The 17312-nt window shown below is 38.2% G+C and overlaps 1 protein-coding gene and 1 long non-coding RNA gene across 8 annotated transcripts in view; both read left to right on the forward strand.

The window, feature by feature from the left end:
* The window catches only part of LOC122526185 (transcription factor Sox-2-like), a 105673-nt gene that overhangs the window by 70760 nt on the left and 17601 nt on the right, over positions 1-17312 (forward strand). For 3 of the 7 annotated variants that reach the window (XR_006305982.1, XR_006305981.1, XR_006305980.1), the window contains exon 3: positions 14865-14991. The exons of 3 other annotated variants lie outside the window; for them this stretch is intronic. The gene's annotated coding sequence lies outside the window, so the exon portion shown is untranslated. Of the gene's footprint in view, positions 1-346; positions 475-14864; positions 14992-17312 lie in introns of all 7 variants that reach the window. One more of the 7 variants, XR_006305984.1, reaches the window with a different exon arrangement.
* Positions 1659-3664, forward strand: LOC122526190. The gene is made up of 2 exons (XR_006305987.1): positions 1659-3028; positions 3283-3664. It is a non-coding gene; the product is annotated as an uncharacterized LOC122526190 (long non-coding RNA).

A 17312-nucleotide genomic window follows, 5' to 3' on the forward strand; every position in this document is an offset into this window, starting at 1 on the left:
GTTTTTTTTCCTTTTTTTATAATTATCTAACCGTAACGAATTGTTAGGCATCTGTTTAAGATTCCTTTATTCGGTTTTATTTGTCGGAATCGTTCGACATTAGGAACATTTATCACGAACATAAAGGAAAATTAACGATTGTATTTTTTAACTACCTGCGAAGGAAGGTAGCTAAAACTTTTCAAGAAAACCTCAAACCGAGGTCTTACTTTTCCCTAAGGGTTACGATGTTTCTAGGATAAGATTTTATCTTTCGAAACGATCCCTTTCCGTCGCATCATTTCCTTGTCTAATTTTGTCTTCTTCTTCTTCTTCTTCTTTGATGTCCTTTTCGCTTTTTTTACAGGAGGTAGCACCTAAGCCGATTAGACGTGCCAGGTTGAGTTCAGGACTATTCTTCGAGAAACTTAACCCTTGTTTCACGCAGGTGAACACGAGTGATCTCGACGAAGTGAAAAAGAGAAAGAAAAGATGGTAATACTTAACAATCGCGATCGTGTAACATTCGGCGACGACAGTCGCGGATTAAAAGTATCCTTTTTTCTCGTACCTATATCTGTTCTTCATTCGTCAGAGTAGTTTCGGATCGTGTAAGATCTTAATACCGTTTAACGCTTCGCTTCGATTCGTTTACATTTATCCGTTCTTATTGAAACCTGACCGAGACTTATCTCTCTGTTGGGACATTTACTACAATTTAAGACTATTAGACAAGATATTATGTTTGAAATATTATAGGATTTAACTGTGAGTTAATAATTTCCTTTTTTTTTTCCTTTTTTTTTCTTCTAGTTTATGTCCCTTCTCGTGTGCGTGTGTTTTTCTTTTCTTCTTTATAATTTCTTTCTTTTCTTCTCTTTTCTTTCTATTCGTGAAAGTTGTTGATCTGTTAGGTCGAACTGGTTTCCATTTGAAAATGGTTATCCCCGCGGATGATCGAGACGATTTCTTTGCACTTTCAGCGGGGTTAACAAGTTATTGTTGTTTCTTCAACCCGTTGTAGGTTGATATCGCGATAAAGAATGAAAGAAAAGAATATAAAAGACAAAAAGGAGAAAAGAGAAAGAGAATAAGAGTGAAAGAAACGACGCGCCTCTCAATCGCAGACGATTTAAAGCCGTCATTGACCCCTTCTACGACCTAACAGTTCGTCCCGCAAATGAAAACTTTCACCACCTTCTTCTTCTTATCCTTCTTCTTCTTCTTCTTCTTCTTCTTACTTAGCAAAGTTTAAAACCAACGAATAGAATCAGTGGTAAAAGTTTAAACGTCTAACTAAAACCGTTCGCGAATTTCTTCCTCCTCATTTCTTGCGGTTAGGTGAACGATCGTCTTCTTAGAACGCGAACATCTGCAAATAGCTGTCGAGGTATCGGTTACTATGGTGGACGATTGCAAAAATCTTTATGCTTGTCTTTCTAAGAAAATAAAAAGAAAAAAAAAAGGAAAAAAAACGAACGTATTGTTATACAAAATGAGATATTGTTATATTATATTTTTTGATCAGTTTAAAACTTAGGACAAAATTCGTATTATTATTATTATTATTATTATTATTACAGTCTTTTTATTTGGATAGAAATTTATAAAAAAAAAAAGGAGAGAGAGAGAAGTACGATTTATTCTTATTAATTATTTAAATTTAATATATTTTAACATGTTCTACATTTGAGATGCTTCCAACCGTTTCATGTCTAACTCATATAAATCACTGAAACTTTGACAAATTTATGAGTCCTTGAGGACTCCTAATCCTTGATGGTCCGTCCAAGGAAACTTCCCTGTAGAGTGAACCTTTTTTACCTACATTCATCCCTTTTGTAACTACAATGCTCTGTCGACGGTAGTTTTTCGAAACCTTGACGTCCTGGGCTTGTCACCCTGTGTAATTTTAACAAAAAAACACGAAAAAGAAAAAAAAAAGAAAAAAAAGTGAATGGTCCAAATGATAAATTTATAACAGGTATCTATTTTTTTTCTATTCCTATTCTTATTCTCGTGACACTTGTCGAGACGTCCTGGGTTTTTAATTAATTATGACCATTTACAACTTGAATTTTCTAATCCTTGAAAAATCAAAAATAATTTCTTCTCTATCGTTGTGTTAATCTTGTTACGTGGCGATAAATTTTCACGTTACATCTTTATCCACAGCAGGAATCTCGTAAAATTAGTGGCAGTGTGTCATTTCCAATAAATGGTGTCAACGTTTAGGAAAACGGATCATGGAAAATGACAAATATAAAGGATATTTCTGAAAAAAAAAAAAACAGAAACAAAGAAATATAACAGAAAGACGAAACTAGTTAACGAAAGAATACCATTTCCCTTTATTCGAAAATTTTTCAATACTTTCTCCTGTTAAATTGTTTTTTCTGTTAAGGTGATATCTCAATTACCATGCAAATTTCACACGTTCTTGTCAAAGCATTGGGAGAGAGAGAAAAAAGGAAAAACCTTTCTTCGTTCCATTGTTGGAAAAGATTATCCCTTTTTCGTGTAGAAAAAATCGCTAGATATTCAACTTATACTATCGGTATTCTTAATTATTTGTGATTAACGTTAAAAAAAAAATAAAAAAGTAAAAAGAGAGAGAGAGAGAGAGGAAGGGAGATTGTATTTTCCTATTTTCGACATTTCGATATTTGAATGTTCTCCCTGTGGGGAACGAAGAGATTAGTTTCACGGCTCGTTATCGTGAAAATAATTCGAGAGAAAAGTCCATGAAATAGGAATCCATTCGGATTGCCTGGTGAAAATGATTTTCGAGTAAATCCTTCAAAGGGATACCCGAAAGCCGATGGAAGAGAGGAGTCAGTCGATAGATAGCGAACGCCCGATATCGTATCCGTGCGTAAAACGAAATTTCCAATGGAAAATGCTAGCGGAGCAGAACCAACCGAAGCAGAGAACGAAACTGAACACGACTACGACACGCTACGTCACTACCACCGGATGTTGTTGGCTAACGAATCTTCGTCAATCGATTTTACTCGATTTTTGATCCGGTTTACGCCAATGGATCCCTGTACGTTTTTATTTTTTTTTCCTCTCTTCTCCTCTTTTTTTTGTCATTGGTCGAAAAAGTGTAAATCTTTTTTTTTTTCCTTTTTTCTTTATATAATATCATTTTCCCTTCTATATCGAATATTTCTCTGCGTTCGTTGCGTTTCTTTTGCAAATTTTTTATATTTACTTTTCTATCGATTAGTCTTTCTTTATCAAAGATGGTCGGAGGGGAGGGGGGTAGTCGTTGTAATGGTTTATTATTTTTTTTTGTAGCCTACCATCGACGTTAATGAAAATATTTTTTTGCGTCTGGCACGAACTGGAAATGGTTTAAACAACGTCGGAGTAACAACGGATCGATAACAACGGGTCCATCTCCGACTGTCTGGAACTTTTATCTCGAGAGTTTCAGGATAGAGTTTCTCCGACGAAGAGTTATCCGACGAGAAAATAGCAAAGTCTCCAGACAACACCTCTGCGATATCTCAAACTTTGGACGAATCGATGGATGGATGGATGGATGGATGGATGGATGATATAGATACGTCGTTGGTTCGTGAATTTTGCGTGGAAATTCATCGTAAATTGGGTTGATAGATATAGATGGTAAAACCTATAGAAACGAAAAAATAAAACGAGAAGAAGAAGAAAAAAGAAAATAAAAAAAAATAAAACCAAAATTTGGTTATACCCCGTCGCTAAATCGAATAAAAATGTTCTTTTTTTTTCCTATTTTTTTCTTTTTTCTTTTTTTTTGTTCGTTCGTTTTCGTATTCTCGATCAGAGTCATGAAATACAAAAGTTCCCTTTCGCAAACATCCCCCGACCATTCGATTTTCGAATTCGTTTACAGATACGAACGCTAACCAATGACAGCGTTATCTCGGAAATATTTCGCGTTTCGAAAGTTCTATATTTCCTATCGCTCTCTCTCTCTCTCTTTCTCTCGTAACTTTCATTTTGACCGTAAAAATGGTCTACTCGGAAACGCGTTCGGATTTTATCGTTCGATGTGAAAATACGTCCGAGTATATTGTCGGATATATCGGGGTTTTTTTTTTTTCCTTTTTTTTCCCCCCCTCCCCCACGACTCAACAATATTTCAAAGCAAACTCTATAACTTCCGATCATCCGATAATTCTCGATCACTTTTATTAATTTCTTTTTTCCTCTTCCTTTTTTTTTTATTCGTTCATATGTAATATATAAAAATTCGAAGTTTGAATTTTTGGACAAAAAAAATCAAAGCGCTCGTTTGAAAGGTAACTCGATAGCCTTCGATAGTATTACCGTTTTAATTAGGCTAGTCGTTTCCGAAGGAAATGAGTTTGTGTCCGGATGCGAGAGTGCACGATAAAGTACGTACCAACACGGTTTTCCGGAATGCAAGCTGACGCGGTAGCCCGTGTCGAGACGCGCGTTTACACGGCAGGAGGGGGACCACCTGACACCGTGTGTCGGCCCTACGTAACACGAGTTGCATCGGGGTAAGGCGGGGGTGCTTTGGTGAGAGGCACACGCGAACCTTGGGGGAGGGAAAGGAGGAAGAAGGGGCCGTGTGACCCCCCCCATTCTCGTCTTTATCTGTGCTCTTACAAAACATTGATATATTACTATAATATTTTCCTACCACATTCTTATTTCTTTTGGAAAGAAAAAATCTTCGTAAGAAAGTGTATAGGAAATTTGTTGCTTTCGTATAAATTATTAACGTGCAATATATATAAGAATATTACGTAATTCGGATAGAAAATAATTATCTAGATATTTATTATTGTGCAAATAATATAATATAATATAAATGAAATATATGAAATAAAATTTCGTGGAACATTGTGTGTTTAAATTATTTCTAAATTGTGAACAAACTTTTGTATCGAGACAACGTTTAATTTAAATAGATTTTTCTTAGGAAATAAATAAATAAAGAAACAGAAAGAAATAAAGTTTTGTTTGTCACGACACACACAGTGACTACTTCCCAGGAAACATTAGAAAGCAAGCAAGGGTTAAGCGATCCTCTGTCGTTGTATTAGCTTAAGTCTCTCTCTCTCTCTCTCTCTTTCTCTCTCTTTCTAGTCGCCGTACTGCAAGCAAACGGTCGGTTCCTTATCGTTTTACATCGCGTTGTTAAGAAGAGAAGGAAATAATTGTGCACGTGCGTGGCTTTTCGCGAGACTTTAACAGGCAAATGCTGCTGCTGGAAAGGGGACGCGCGCGTTCACGAAACGAAAGTTTTCTGAGAAGAAGTTTGTAATGGGATAGCCGTGCCACTTGCAAAAGCCACGGAATGCGAGCGATAACAGTGCACTTAAATAAATTCTTTACAATTCTTTTCTCGAGTTTTACTACGAGAAAACGTTTTTTTTAACAAATTTTCTTGCCGAACGATTAACTTATTTCAACTTATTTTCAATTTTTTCTTAACGCTTGCAAAAACGCGTATACATTCAATTACGGGGTTTTTGGTTATTTATAATTCATTTTTTTCTCTTTTTTTTTTTTACAAGAGAAGAAGAAAATAGGAAAATTGTAACATTGATTTATTCGTTTAGTTTTCCAACAATCCGTTTATAATTTGGATTTATTCGAACACATATTTGAAACCTTCTCATGTGAAAGCCACATGTTGCTAAACACGAATCCTGTCAAAGAATGGAAAAAATCTGACAATAGGATTTTCGTTTCTTAAAATAGAAAGGAATATTCCTGAAAATTGAGAGACCCGAATTTCCACATTGTTCATTTCACTTCGCCAATATGCCGCACAGATGTGTTAAATATGTTAAACATGTTTTCCAGAATTTTCAGAATTTAGTTTGGTAAAAATGGTCATCGACTTTTTGTACTATCGTTATCTAGGATAGACAAACATGTGTCTATGGAGTGTAAAAAAAGAAACCATCGTAGATATATATCGTTACCATTTTCGAAAACAATAAGAGAAGCCACACGTGGGTCGTTATTTTAGGTTTTTCCTAATTATATATCCTCAAATGTCATCCCGTTTTTAATAATTAATTACTTCTCTGTAAATACATTGGTATATAACACACATACGCAACACACATTTACGTATCTACATCATTATAGTTTTCAATCATACGAAAAACATTTTCCTTCGTACGTTTTCTTCAGCGTCGAAAGAGTTCAACCCTTTTTGTCGTTTCCAAAAGAAAGAAAGGAGGAAAGAAGGAGGAAAGAAGGAAGGAAGGGGACACCATCCGGTCACGTACGGACCGCCACGGCTGTTCACGATGTGGGGGCTCCGAGAAATCGTAACTTGCCGTGTTTATCGCCGGCAGGAGCGGTGCGAGCGGCAAGTAGTTGCCGTCGGCCACGGGGGAATAGTTGCTCCTTGCCAACCATGCGTTCCAATCCTATGGGGATTTCGCTTTTTTCTTTTTTTTTTTACAAATAAAAATAAACCAACAGAACAAAAAATGGCTTTACCATGGTCACGGAGACGAAGGGTCTACCCTTCCGCCTTTCCCGCGAGACCGTGCCGTCGCATTTCTGCACACCCACGTTCTCCTTCTCGCGATTCTCTTCCCGGAATATTCTTTCGTATTAGCCCCCCTGCGCCCTGCCTCGCCCCACCCCCTCATCGCTATTACTTTCCCACCGAATACTCATTTTTCGACTACAATTGTTCATTTCTTATTAATTTCCTTATTATATTTCGCGCGTCTTTTTTTTATATGTAATTAAATAATTTCTCTATTTTTCGTGTTTCATGATGATAATGACTATTTCAGATAAATTGATACAACCTTAAATTCTTAATTAATACTAAAATATTATAATTGTTTTTTATTATTTTTCCTACATCATTTAGGAGATACTTAAAATATGTTAAACTTTACTAATAATATATATTTTATTTCTTTATACGTTTAGGTTACAACACACTCTTATGCCAATCGATATTTAACAATTGTTACCAATTAAGATTTACAACATGATTGATTTTGATCTTTTTCAGATATAACGACATATAGATTTGTTAGATTGGAATTGATCTACTATCGTAGAAATGAAAAGTAAAATTAGCAGAAATAAGAAGAAGTTAGTAAAGAGTCGTGGAGAATAAGGAAAGATAAAAGAGAAGGGGAAGGGGAAGGTTTCTCTCTTTTCCCTCTCTCTCTCTCTCTTTCCTTCTTTCTTTTCTTTTTTTTTCTTCGTTCGTTTCCTTCTCGCACGCCGGAGGGCCAAGAGTTCGCGGTGGGGCCGTTCATCAGAGGCAACTTGTCACGCCGCTGGGCATCGGACATAAATTCCACTCCGTAATGTGACAGGTCCTCGCTTCTACCCCCGAGAAAAGCATCTTACGGTTCTGCTCCTTCCAAGGACCGTTCTTTCTCTCTCTCTCTCTCTCTCTCTCTCTCTCTCTCTTGGAATTCTTTCCTATAACTCGAGGTCGTCCTCGTTCGAGTTGCATCTCTTCGATTATTGAGAAACAATCCGTTGCTCATTCAATAATCTTTCTTATTTTAAATATTCTTCTCGAAATGTATTACTAATTATTATTTTCTTTTATAGTTCTTTACTTACGAGTCATTTTCGTATAATGTAATTAATATTAAAGAGTAATCAAATAATTATACAGATTTGGGATATTTGTATTGGAACATTTAAATTTTTGTGAACAAATTTAGACGATTTTCAAGTTCATTCATCAAGAGAAGATCATTCTTATAAGAAGTGAATTTTTGTCAAGAAATATATTCTTGCCTTACGATTGAAATTCCTCATTCTTTATTTGCATATTAAAAATATATATTTAACAAATATTTAGAGTATCCTTCTTTTTTTTTATTTTGGGGAACTTTAGTGATTCACTGTAAGTTTACCCTGAACTTCTTTTACAAAATGTTAAAAAAACAAAAAAAGATTATATTCGAAAATAAGGGGATATACGTATATCTAAGGAATAAAGTGGAAATAACGGGGGGGGGGGATAGGGATAGATGCATGTAGAACGTCGGTGGGTAACACCGTTGTGTTACGAAGCCGCAAAAGCGACTTAATGTTCCCATTTGTTCTGTAGTTCTCCGGAGGCGATTCATTCTCACCCTTTGCGCATCCGGGGAATACTGGGAACGTGGTTCCATGTAAACGACACCCCACCACCTTCGGCCGAGTTACCATTTACAAAAACAATGACAAATAAATACGATTAATTGTAACTTGAATATTTCCTATATACAAATATACATTTGAATTTGTATACCCTAACCAAATCAAAATGAGATATTAAATTTTGATCGTATTCGTACGTTGATATAAAATATTCTCATTTGTAATCAAAATTTCGTTCTTTACAATTTGACCAGTTAATTTGGAAAGAACACTTTTTCTTCTCTTCTTTTTTTTTTTTTTAGTTAACCGAGAATACAATTAAATCTGATGATGATTTTATTGAGTTGTCGACAAAGTGTTAAAATTATTTGTTAAACGTAAGGGGGAAAAAAAATCACCGAAACAAACATAATCTCTCTCTCTCTCTCTTTCTCTTTTTCACGAATGTGGCTATTTGTTTATCACCTCGTGGCTGGCACCTGTCACTTTAATAGGCACGACGAACGCCTCTATTATGCGTTTATATGCGTGGATAGATATTAAGTTGGCTACGCGGTGGGACACGCGAATCGCTCATCAAAAGGATTAACGCGTTAATATGCCGTTAACTCCTCTGACGCTCATTAGTCGAGGAGACAAATCATTAAGACTTAACGGCGGATATCTTGAGTGGTTACCGTTAGACGACGTTAGGTACTAAATACGATACAACTTTTTTGCTAATCGAAAAATCTCTTAAGGTATGACCCTGAAATAATATTTCCTATTAATGTTTTAAAGTACTTCTTCTTCAATTATGTTCCACATAATCTCTCTAACTATCTTTCTCATTCATTTTCACCTAATCGAATCAATTTTCATTTCATTTTTTCTATACACACATTCGTACCTTCTTCTTCGTCTTTTTTTTTTTCTTTTTGTATTTTTAGGAAGAAATAGAAAATACTCTGAAATGTTTTTCTGGCGTGACGTGATCGGTGAGGAGTTTCTTTTTTTTCTTCTTTTTTTTTGTTGTTGTTTCTTTCGTTCTCTCTCGTCTAGAACGGAATTGTAATAAATTTTCGAAAGAACCACGACGAGAAACGTAGTCGCGTGATTCCTCAACGTTACACGTTTACAGATTCTAACGTGTCGCAACAAGGTGAACGGAGAAGAGAGTAGTAAGAAAGAAGGAACGACGTGATCGTGAACGGAGCGTATTAATCTCACGCGTTACAATGCACGAGCCGTTTCGGACCGAGCCGTATCCAATCCGAAATAAATATTGCCGATTATTAACTCGGCACGCTGCTCGTTGGAAACGAAAGGAGGAGATGATAGAAAGAGATGAAGAATAACAGGGTGGCAGGAGGAGGGGCAAGGAGAGGGGGAGGAGGAGGAAAGGGTGAGGGGGAGGAGAGGGATCGTTTCGTGAGACGGTTGAGACGTTAAGTGGGTCCATTAGCCAGGTTCCCTAGGACCGGGGCAACTCTTGACTCGCGCATTCCTACGCGTGTGTGTATCCTTTTTCGAATCCTTTCGTATGTGCCGCCTTTTTCAGTCTATACCGTCTCGTTTAATAAAGAAGAATAAGATTGGTATAAATATAAATATATAATACACATATATATATATACATATATATATATATTTTTTGTTCTTCTGCTCATTTTGTATACTTACGTATAACAAAACGTCGTTTGTTTTGTTATGATTACGGGATACATTTCAATTTGGTAATAAAATTTCTATTATGCTCTTAATGAAGAGGAAATATATGTTTTTCATTTAAAAAGGGTTAGTCCTCGTAGGATTAGTTTATTCAAAATTGTATCGATGTTCCGGGAAGAAAAAGATTTATGCTAATCGTTGAAAACTTGTAACGTTATACGTAAGAATTTAGGTGAGAAATAAGAGGAAGTAGAAAGAATCGAAAAAGAGAGAGAGAGAGAGAGATAGAGGATGAAAAGAACCGCCCTTGGCGTTAACCGGTGTCATAAGTTGTTTTTGAAGTCTGTTGCTGAAGGAAGGCGCGGTTAAAAGAGTGACACGATGGCGGCGGCGGCACGTTAACTGGTCTGTGATTTCTTCTTGGCTGTCGAAGCACTCTGCTAGATCGAGGATACCCTTTAGGTGACCTCGAACAAGAGAAAAGAAGAGAAGATAGCGGAGATAAGAGAGTCCAGGTGTTCCATGATCGTCCGACAAAGGGCTCGAAGATTCCAGTGTTCACTCATACCAATATAAAAGTGTACATATTATCGTATATACTACCTATATACATATATTATCACTAATATTTTATATATATATATATATATATATATATATACATATATATGTATATAAGTATGTTTATGCATATAAAGACCCGTCATTCCGTTGCATCGATTCAAACGAGTCCCAACGAGAAGAAGGGGGGGAGGATCCATGAAAAAGATTAACAATCCTTTTCTGGATCTTTCACGACACCCTATGAAGAAGAAGAAGAAGAAGAAGAAGATGTCACCCTGGCCAACTACGCCATCTTGATCACTAAAGCAAGAAAGAAAGAGAGAGAGAGAGAGAGAAAGAATGAGTTAAGGAGACGCACGTCAGCAAATTCCAAGTGGTTCGTTCGCCAAGTTGAAACTCATCCTCCTAACTGCCTCTCTTATCCATCGATTTCTATTTCACGACTCACGGACCACGATCACGTCACGTTTTATTAAGCGTAAACGTTCGATAATGCGGTCTTCCATTCTTCCTCTAATTCGAACAGGGCTGGGGTGACGGGGAAGGGGAAAGGGGAGGGGGAGGTTGATAGAGAAAGCCAGTCAGCTCGTAATCTCGATAGTTTCGTTTATCTTCACAGGGAGCGGAAGATTAAATTTACACATAGTAGCACCGTGGAACAATGCCCGAAGCTGTTTAGACGAGCTGGTAAATATTTGAGAACTGGCATCTCTCTCCCTTCCTCTCTCTCTCTCTCTCTCTCTCTCTCTTTCTGTATTTATCTATCTTTTTTCTTTTTCGCTTGTACACGGCAACTCACCCCTATGGGCCAACTCTCATCGACCGGAGCGTAGGTAAAACACACACGGTATTACCTTTTCCCTCGACGCGTTCACTCTCTTTTCGATCGATGTTTGCTCCTGCCACTTCGATTTAATTGCTTGCGAATCGCACGTTAATGATCATCCCACGAGTCGTCGACGCGTTTGTACTCTATTTTTCTCTCCTCCTCCTCCTCCTCCTCCTCCTCCTCTTCCTCCTTCTCCTCTCTACCACTCTTATAATCCAACGATACGATTTTTAAATGAACATTAGAGGTTAATCGTAAATAATATAAAGGGGATTTTTATTTTGATTAATTTTTTTATTAATTTTATTATTTCTTTTTTTTTGTTTTTTTTGTTTTTTTTTAAATCATAAAGAAGAATATTATCACATTATCATAATTAGGTATTAAAACCATACGCGTAGATTCGTAAGTATATAACAGTCGTTGAAATTTTTCTAAAGCATAACGTCCAACCCGCTAACGTTATCTGACTATCTAATAAATCATGCGCAGGAAACGGAAGTCCATTTCTACTCTACCGTGGTAGAATGGACGACGAAAAATAGGTAGAAAATCTGAGAGAGACAGAGAGAGAGAGAGAGAGAGAAGGAAAGACAACGTGGGTGCGGCTTTGCGAGAGGGACGGATCAAGGGGGAGGATCGGGGATGGTTGTAACGAAAGACTGGAAGGGTTTTAGAGATGAGATCGGTCACCGGAAGTCTCCTCGTAGCGGATACCATTAAAACCGAGGACGGTTCAACTAATATCATTCTCGTGAAATCCTCAGCTTTTTCACTTTCGTATTAATTACGAACGAAGTCCATGATGAATTTGTAACGATCCTATTTCTCTCTTTCCTTTTCTGATTTTTCGTTGTAACTTTTACATAAAAACGTACATATATAATTATCAAAATCTCTTATACTTATAATCGATCTAAATTTAATTTCGTAAGAAAGAAAAATTGTTACAGTCAGAGAATTCTCTTCATTGTCCTAGAAAATTACGCAACGCATAGATTTGATCAAAGTAGAGAAAAATGTGTAGGCAAGGTACGAAGTCAGACAAGCCTGCAAGCAAGCAAGTAAGCAAGCAAGCAAGCAAGCAAGCAAGCAAGCAAGCAAGCAAATAGGTTGGCAGGCAGGCGCGCGTCGGTAAGGATCGCGTAATTAGGGGAAGCAGATTTTTCACTTGCCGGGCGCATCATTGAAGTTTTGCTCATTAGCCGTCGTCGTCGACGCCGACTGCGGCCAGCAGCACCAGCACCAGTACCAGCACCAGCACCAGCACCAGCACCAGTACCAGTACCAGTACCAGTACCAGTACCAGCAACAGCAGCATCAGCATCAGCACAGTGTCCGTGTATCTCGGTGTGTTACGTGGGTGCGCGGCGCAATAGTTGGAGCATCCGCAACTCGTGGATGGCTCTGGTTGGTTGGCTCGGCTTCGCTCTGGTTGGTCTCGACGTTGCTCCTGCCTGATAGAGCATCGCACCCCCCTTCCTCCTCTCCACCTCCTCCTCTTCCTCCTCTTCCTTCTCTCGCTCGTTCGCTCTTTCTTTCTTTCTTCGCCGTTCCTCCTCGCTCTCTTTGATACTACTCCCTCCCTTACCCCTTCCCTTCTTCCATCCTCTTCTATATCCTCCTCCTCCTCCTCCTCCTCCTCCTCCTCTTTCTCTAGTATTTTCCTCTCAGCTTCGGCCCTCGAATAGCGAATCTGCCTCGCAGGCTTACGTCCCTAATGAACCATGTAATAACGTCGCGACGCCCAGAAAAATAAAAAATAAAAAAAGGAAAAAAGACAGAAGAAGAAAAAAAGTAGCAGTAGTAGTAGTGGTAGAGAGTTTCGCCTCGGATTTCTTCGCCTTTTTTTTTTTTTTTTTTCTAACTTTGGCCGAATCTCAAAGAGAGCTCCCCCTTTTTTTTCCACCGTGATTACATTCATGGGTTAAGATTATCCCTTAACCCTTTAACACTTTAATCATTTTTTTTTTTTTTAGGAATTTGTAAGCTCGACACTTCATAGCATTTAAATACGAGACTTTGAACATTTTCATTATTCTCGTATCCTTTTTGGAATTAATTTGTTGACCAAACGAAAAGAATCGCTAATCAATCGACCAGTTATCTATTGTCATTTTCAAAAATACTTCAGATTTTTGGATCTTTTTGTTTATCATTAATCGACTAAACAATCTCGCTTGAAAGCGTTAAGTATATAATACAATGATAAAAAGGGGGCCAATCGAGATCATGCATATAGGAAACAACAAGCCACTCTATTCTATCTTTTCTTTCTCTCGAAAGATTTCGTTACGACTATCCGTCATTTTCACACAGAGCTAATGTAACACACGTAGAAGTAAGTGTACGCTTTCGTCAAAGAATCACGCCGATCGCCGCCGGTACGGTACGGTACGGTACGACGGTACCAACTTGGTGCGGCCACTTTCACGTCTCCAAAGTAAAAATCAACTTATTCGACTTACACATATATATATACACACACGCATATGACATATCAACATAATAAATACATTTCTTCACAAATGAGACTAATATCAAAGTTAAGATTAATGTCCTGTAATAAACCAAATCATTAATTAAAGTACAAAAAATTACTTTAATGATAATTCTTCGTAAAAAGAAATAAAAAAAAAACAAAAAAAAAGAAAGAAATAAGAAAAAAAATCGTACAAAGCATATACGTCGACTTATTTACAAAAGCAAACCAATTATATATATACACACACACACACACAAACACATACATATATATTTCGTTTAACGAGAGATAACACAAATATAATATTAATATATAATAAATAATATTAATAATCGGTCGCACATATATTCCGCATCGATTTTAGTGAAATTTTATAGTCACCTTTACGATTCTAAGAGAAGAAAGAGAAACGTGGTTCCCCGATCATCGGCACGATCGGTGCGGCACGTCAAAGGGAGGGTCGGCACTCAACGAGGAATGGATAGAGGGATGGATGGAGTGACTGAGTGAGATAGAGAGAAAGGGAGAGGGGGGAGAGGGACGGAGAGGAAGAGGGAGATAGAAAGACTTGGTCGATGAATGATGTCTCTATAATGTATCACCGCGCGTATCTTAATATCAGGCGTTTCTCTGATGCGCGCGGACGTGAGTCAGGCGTGAAGTCGCATACATCACGCTGCATTCCCTTCGTGGCGAGCACGTCCACGATCCTTCGAGCATCGGGTATACGCGTACGGCCTCTTCTTGGAGTTCTTTACGAGCTTCCTCTCTCTTTCTCTCTCTCTTTCTCTCTCTTTTTCTCTCTCTTTTTCTCTCTCTTCGTCTTCGACCTCCATGCTCGCAGACGAGGAAGACTTGGAACGAAACGTCCGTTCGATTCACTTCGAGAAACTTTAACATCATTAGAGAGCCCGTTTAATATTTCTTTTCGTCCTTTTCTTTTTTTAATAATGCGCGGATTAAAAAAAGGTGACTCGGATGAACGGTGAAATTGGTTTTTCTTTTTCTTTTTCTTTATGTTATATTATATATATATATATATATTTTTGGTTTTTGGGTTTAATTCGTATCAGCTGTGGTTTTTCTAAGGAGTGTGAAAACGTTACTTTTCGAGTAAGTTTATTTATCGATAATTCAAATTGAAAGAGAGATATATATATATTATATTTTCATGAGATGATAAATTCGTATAAGCAAGTCAACAGCTCGCTGAGACTTGAGTGGCTTGTCTTGTCTCTGTTTCAGGGATTGGAACGTGACGGGCAACGTGCGCGTACAAGAGTCCTGGCCTACGTGAGCGGATTTCCTCGCGGCTAACTCGAACTTCTCCAACGACGAAGGATCAGGATCCTTGATTGTTTCGCGCCTCACGGTGAGTTGCCAATCCTATTCCCGATGTTCCTTATTTTCCCCGTCGTACACGATCGTCGTTGATTCTTCCGTTCCACGATTTTTAGGATCGTTACAGTTTACTTTTCCGAGAACAATGTTATTTTATCCGCGAGATTATTTTTCTTTTATTATTACGTTGCGGATAATCGTATTGTTTGTATCGTTAAAGTTTCTTCTTCTTCTTCTTCTTCTTTTTTATTTTTATTTTTCTTTACTTACAATCTTGTTTTACTCGATCCTTTCAATCCGGTTTCGATCGCGACTTAATTAGTAGCGAATTGTTAAAGTTACGGGACAAAACGATGTTACAATTAAGATGCCACCGCGTTTCGGTGTCGACGAAGATGGATCGAAAACCCAGTTTGCGTGAGAGAAAAAGAGAGAGAGAGAGATCGTCCTCCTTCTCTTTCCATCTTTCCCGTGACCGATCCCAGCCGTTTTGGCCCAGTTTCGCTCGACAGATCGATCTGCACGGCGCGTTCGTTACGCTCGGACAAACTAGGCGAGATCGATCGGAAGGTTCGATCCAATTCAAGTCTCGAAACGCCCGCAAAATCGGCCTGCTCGAGTTCTCCTCTTCTTCTTCCTCCTCCTCTTTTAACGGAGAAACCACAGCAGCGGCACCAGGACCGATCTTCGACACCTACCCACCCCGACCATCTTAAAGCGGTAGCTTTAATTACAAAGCTTACTTAAAAAATTCTCCCAAAGCCCGTTTCCGAGCGCTATCTTGGCCGATTGCACGGCAAAAACCGAAAGACACCTTTCGTTTCGGTCAAACGAGCCTGCCACGTTCCACCATTTCTTGTTCACGACCATCTTCGATCCGGCCCGATACACCAAATCGTTCCTGCCCAACCCAATTTCGCGATGCTTCAACCTAATCGACGAAACATCCGATCGCAAAACTTTTTTCTCGCCCTTTTTTTATAATTTCGATGACCACCTCTCGTTCGCTACTTAAACTAATCCTTTCTAAATACATTTCCTAATTAGTTAAACGATCGTAAAATATAATCCAACGTCATATTATAGTTGTTGTTGTTGTTTACTCGATCTTACAACAGTACTCCTTGTTTTATTATATTCAATGAGAAATATCAGTGGGTCGGCCGTTTGCTGGTAATCGTCAATTACCATCATACATTCGTACGCACGCCATGCCACGCCACGCCACGCACCTTTGCCTTTTATTCATCGACAAGAAAGTTACCTGACACCTCGTTCATCTCACCTCGCGGAGTCAATTAAAAATTCAAACGTCAGGTGTTAAGGGAAGAAGAAAAAAAGGAAGAAGAAAAAGGTGCAGCATCGGGAGAAGGAGGAGGAGGAGGAGGAGGAAGAGGGTGACAGACATGCACAGAGAGGAGAAGTGTCGCGATCCCGAATTTTTTCAAGAGGGAAAGCTTCCTAGCCAAGAACGACGAGGGTAAGCTGAGAATGCGCCTCGTCATTCCTGGTATCCCTCACCGATGTTGGCCCTGCAACAGCAACGCCAGCAGCAACAGCAGCAGCAGCACAGCCTTGAAACGGAACTCGAAGTCTTTCCAGCCAAGGACGACAGCTATGAAATCGCTGGTGATTGCTCCTCTCTCTCTCTCTCTCTCTCTCTCCCTCTCTCACCTCGTTTTACTCCCGTATTTTGTATAAAGCGGTTATCCGCCTTTTGTCCTCCTTATGCTACGTAACATCAAACAGGGACTTTCGTGGATCTCCTCCGTAAAATTCGACTTTACATTTTGTTATCCCATCTAGCGAAAAGGGATTCTTCTTCTTTTCCTTTTCATCGCTTGCCGTAGTATCAAAGTGTATAAGTGTATTCAATGTAGTGTATTATAAAGTCCTTTTTTATTTTTTAATTTTATTATCTATTATATAAATTAAATATTATACGATTATTTGTCTGTATATATAGATACATACATTTATCTAGATATATTATATTTTCAATAGAAACTTTGAAAAAAAGGATTTATAGAACCGTTGATAGAAATCGACCCAATCGATCTTTCAAAGTTTCGATATTCCGTGATCATGGAATACCGCTGATTCATGGAAACGGCTTGTTCGAACCATAAGAAGAAGAAGAGTAATGGCTATCGAAAGAGGAGGAGGGGTTTTCAGTACTGATCCCTGCTCGAAATTAACTCGTCAAAGATGACGCGCCACCTCTGTTTCATTCCTCGCCTTGTAATTTGTTGGACGATCAGTGGGTGGGGGGAGGGATACAGGACTAATGGGTTATTTCAGGTAATTAGCCGTAGGCTCATTCCTTTTTTTATGAACGCAACAAAACAACAA

Source organism: Polistes fuscatus, unplaced genomic scaffold, assembly GCF_010416935.1.
Source record: "Polistes fuscatus isolate 324 unplaced genomic scaffold, CU_Pfus_HIC Scaffold11, whole genome shotgun sequence".
Lineage (NCBI taxonomy): Eukaryota > Metazoa > Arthropoda > Insecta > Hymenoptera > Vespidae > Polistes > Polistes fuscatus.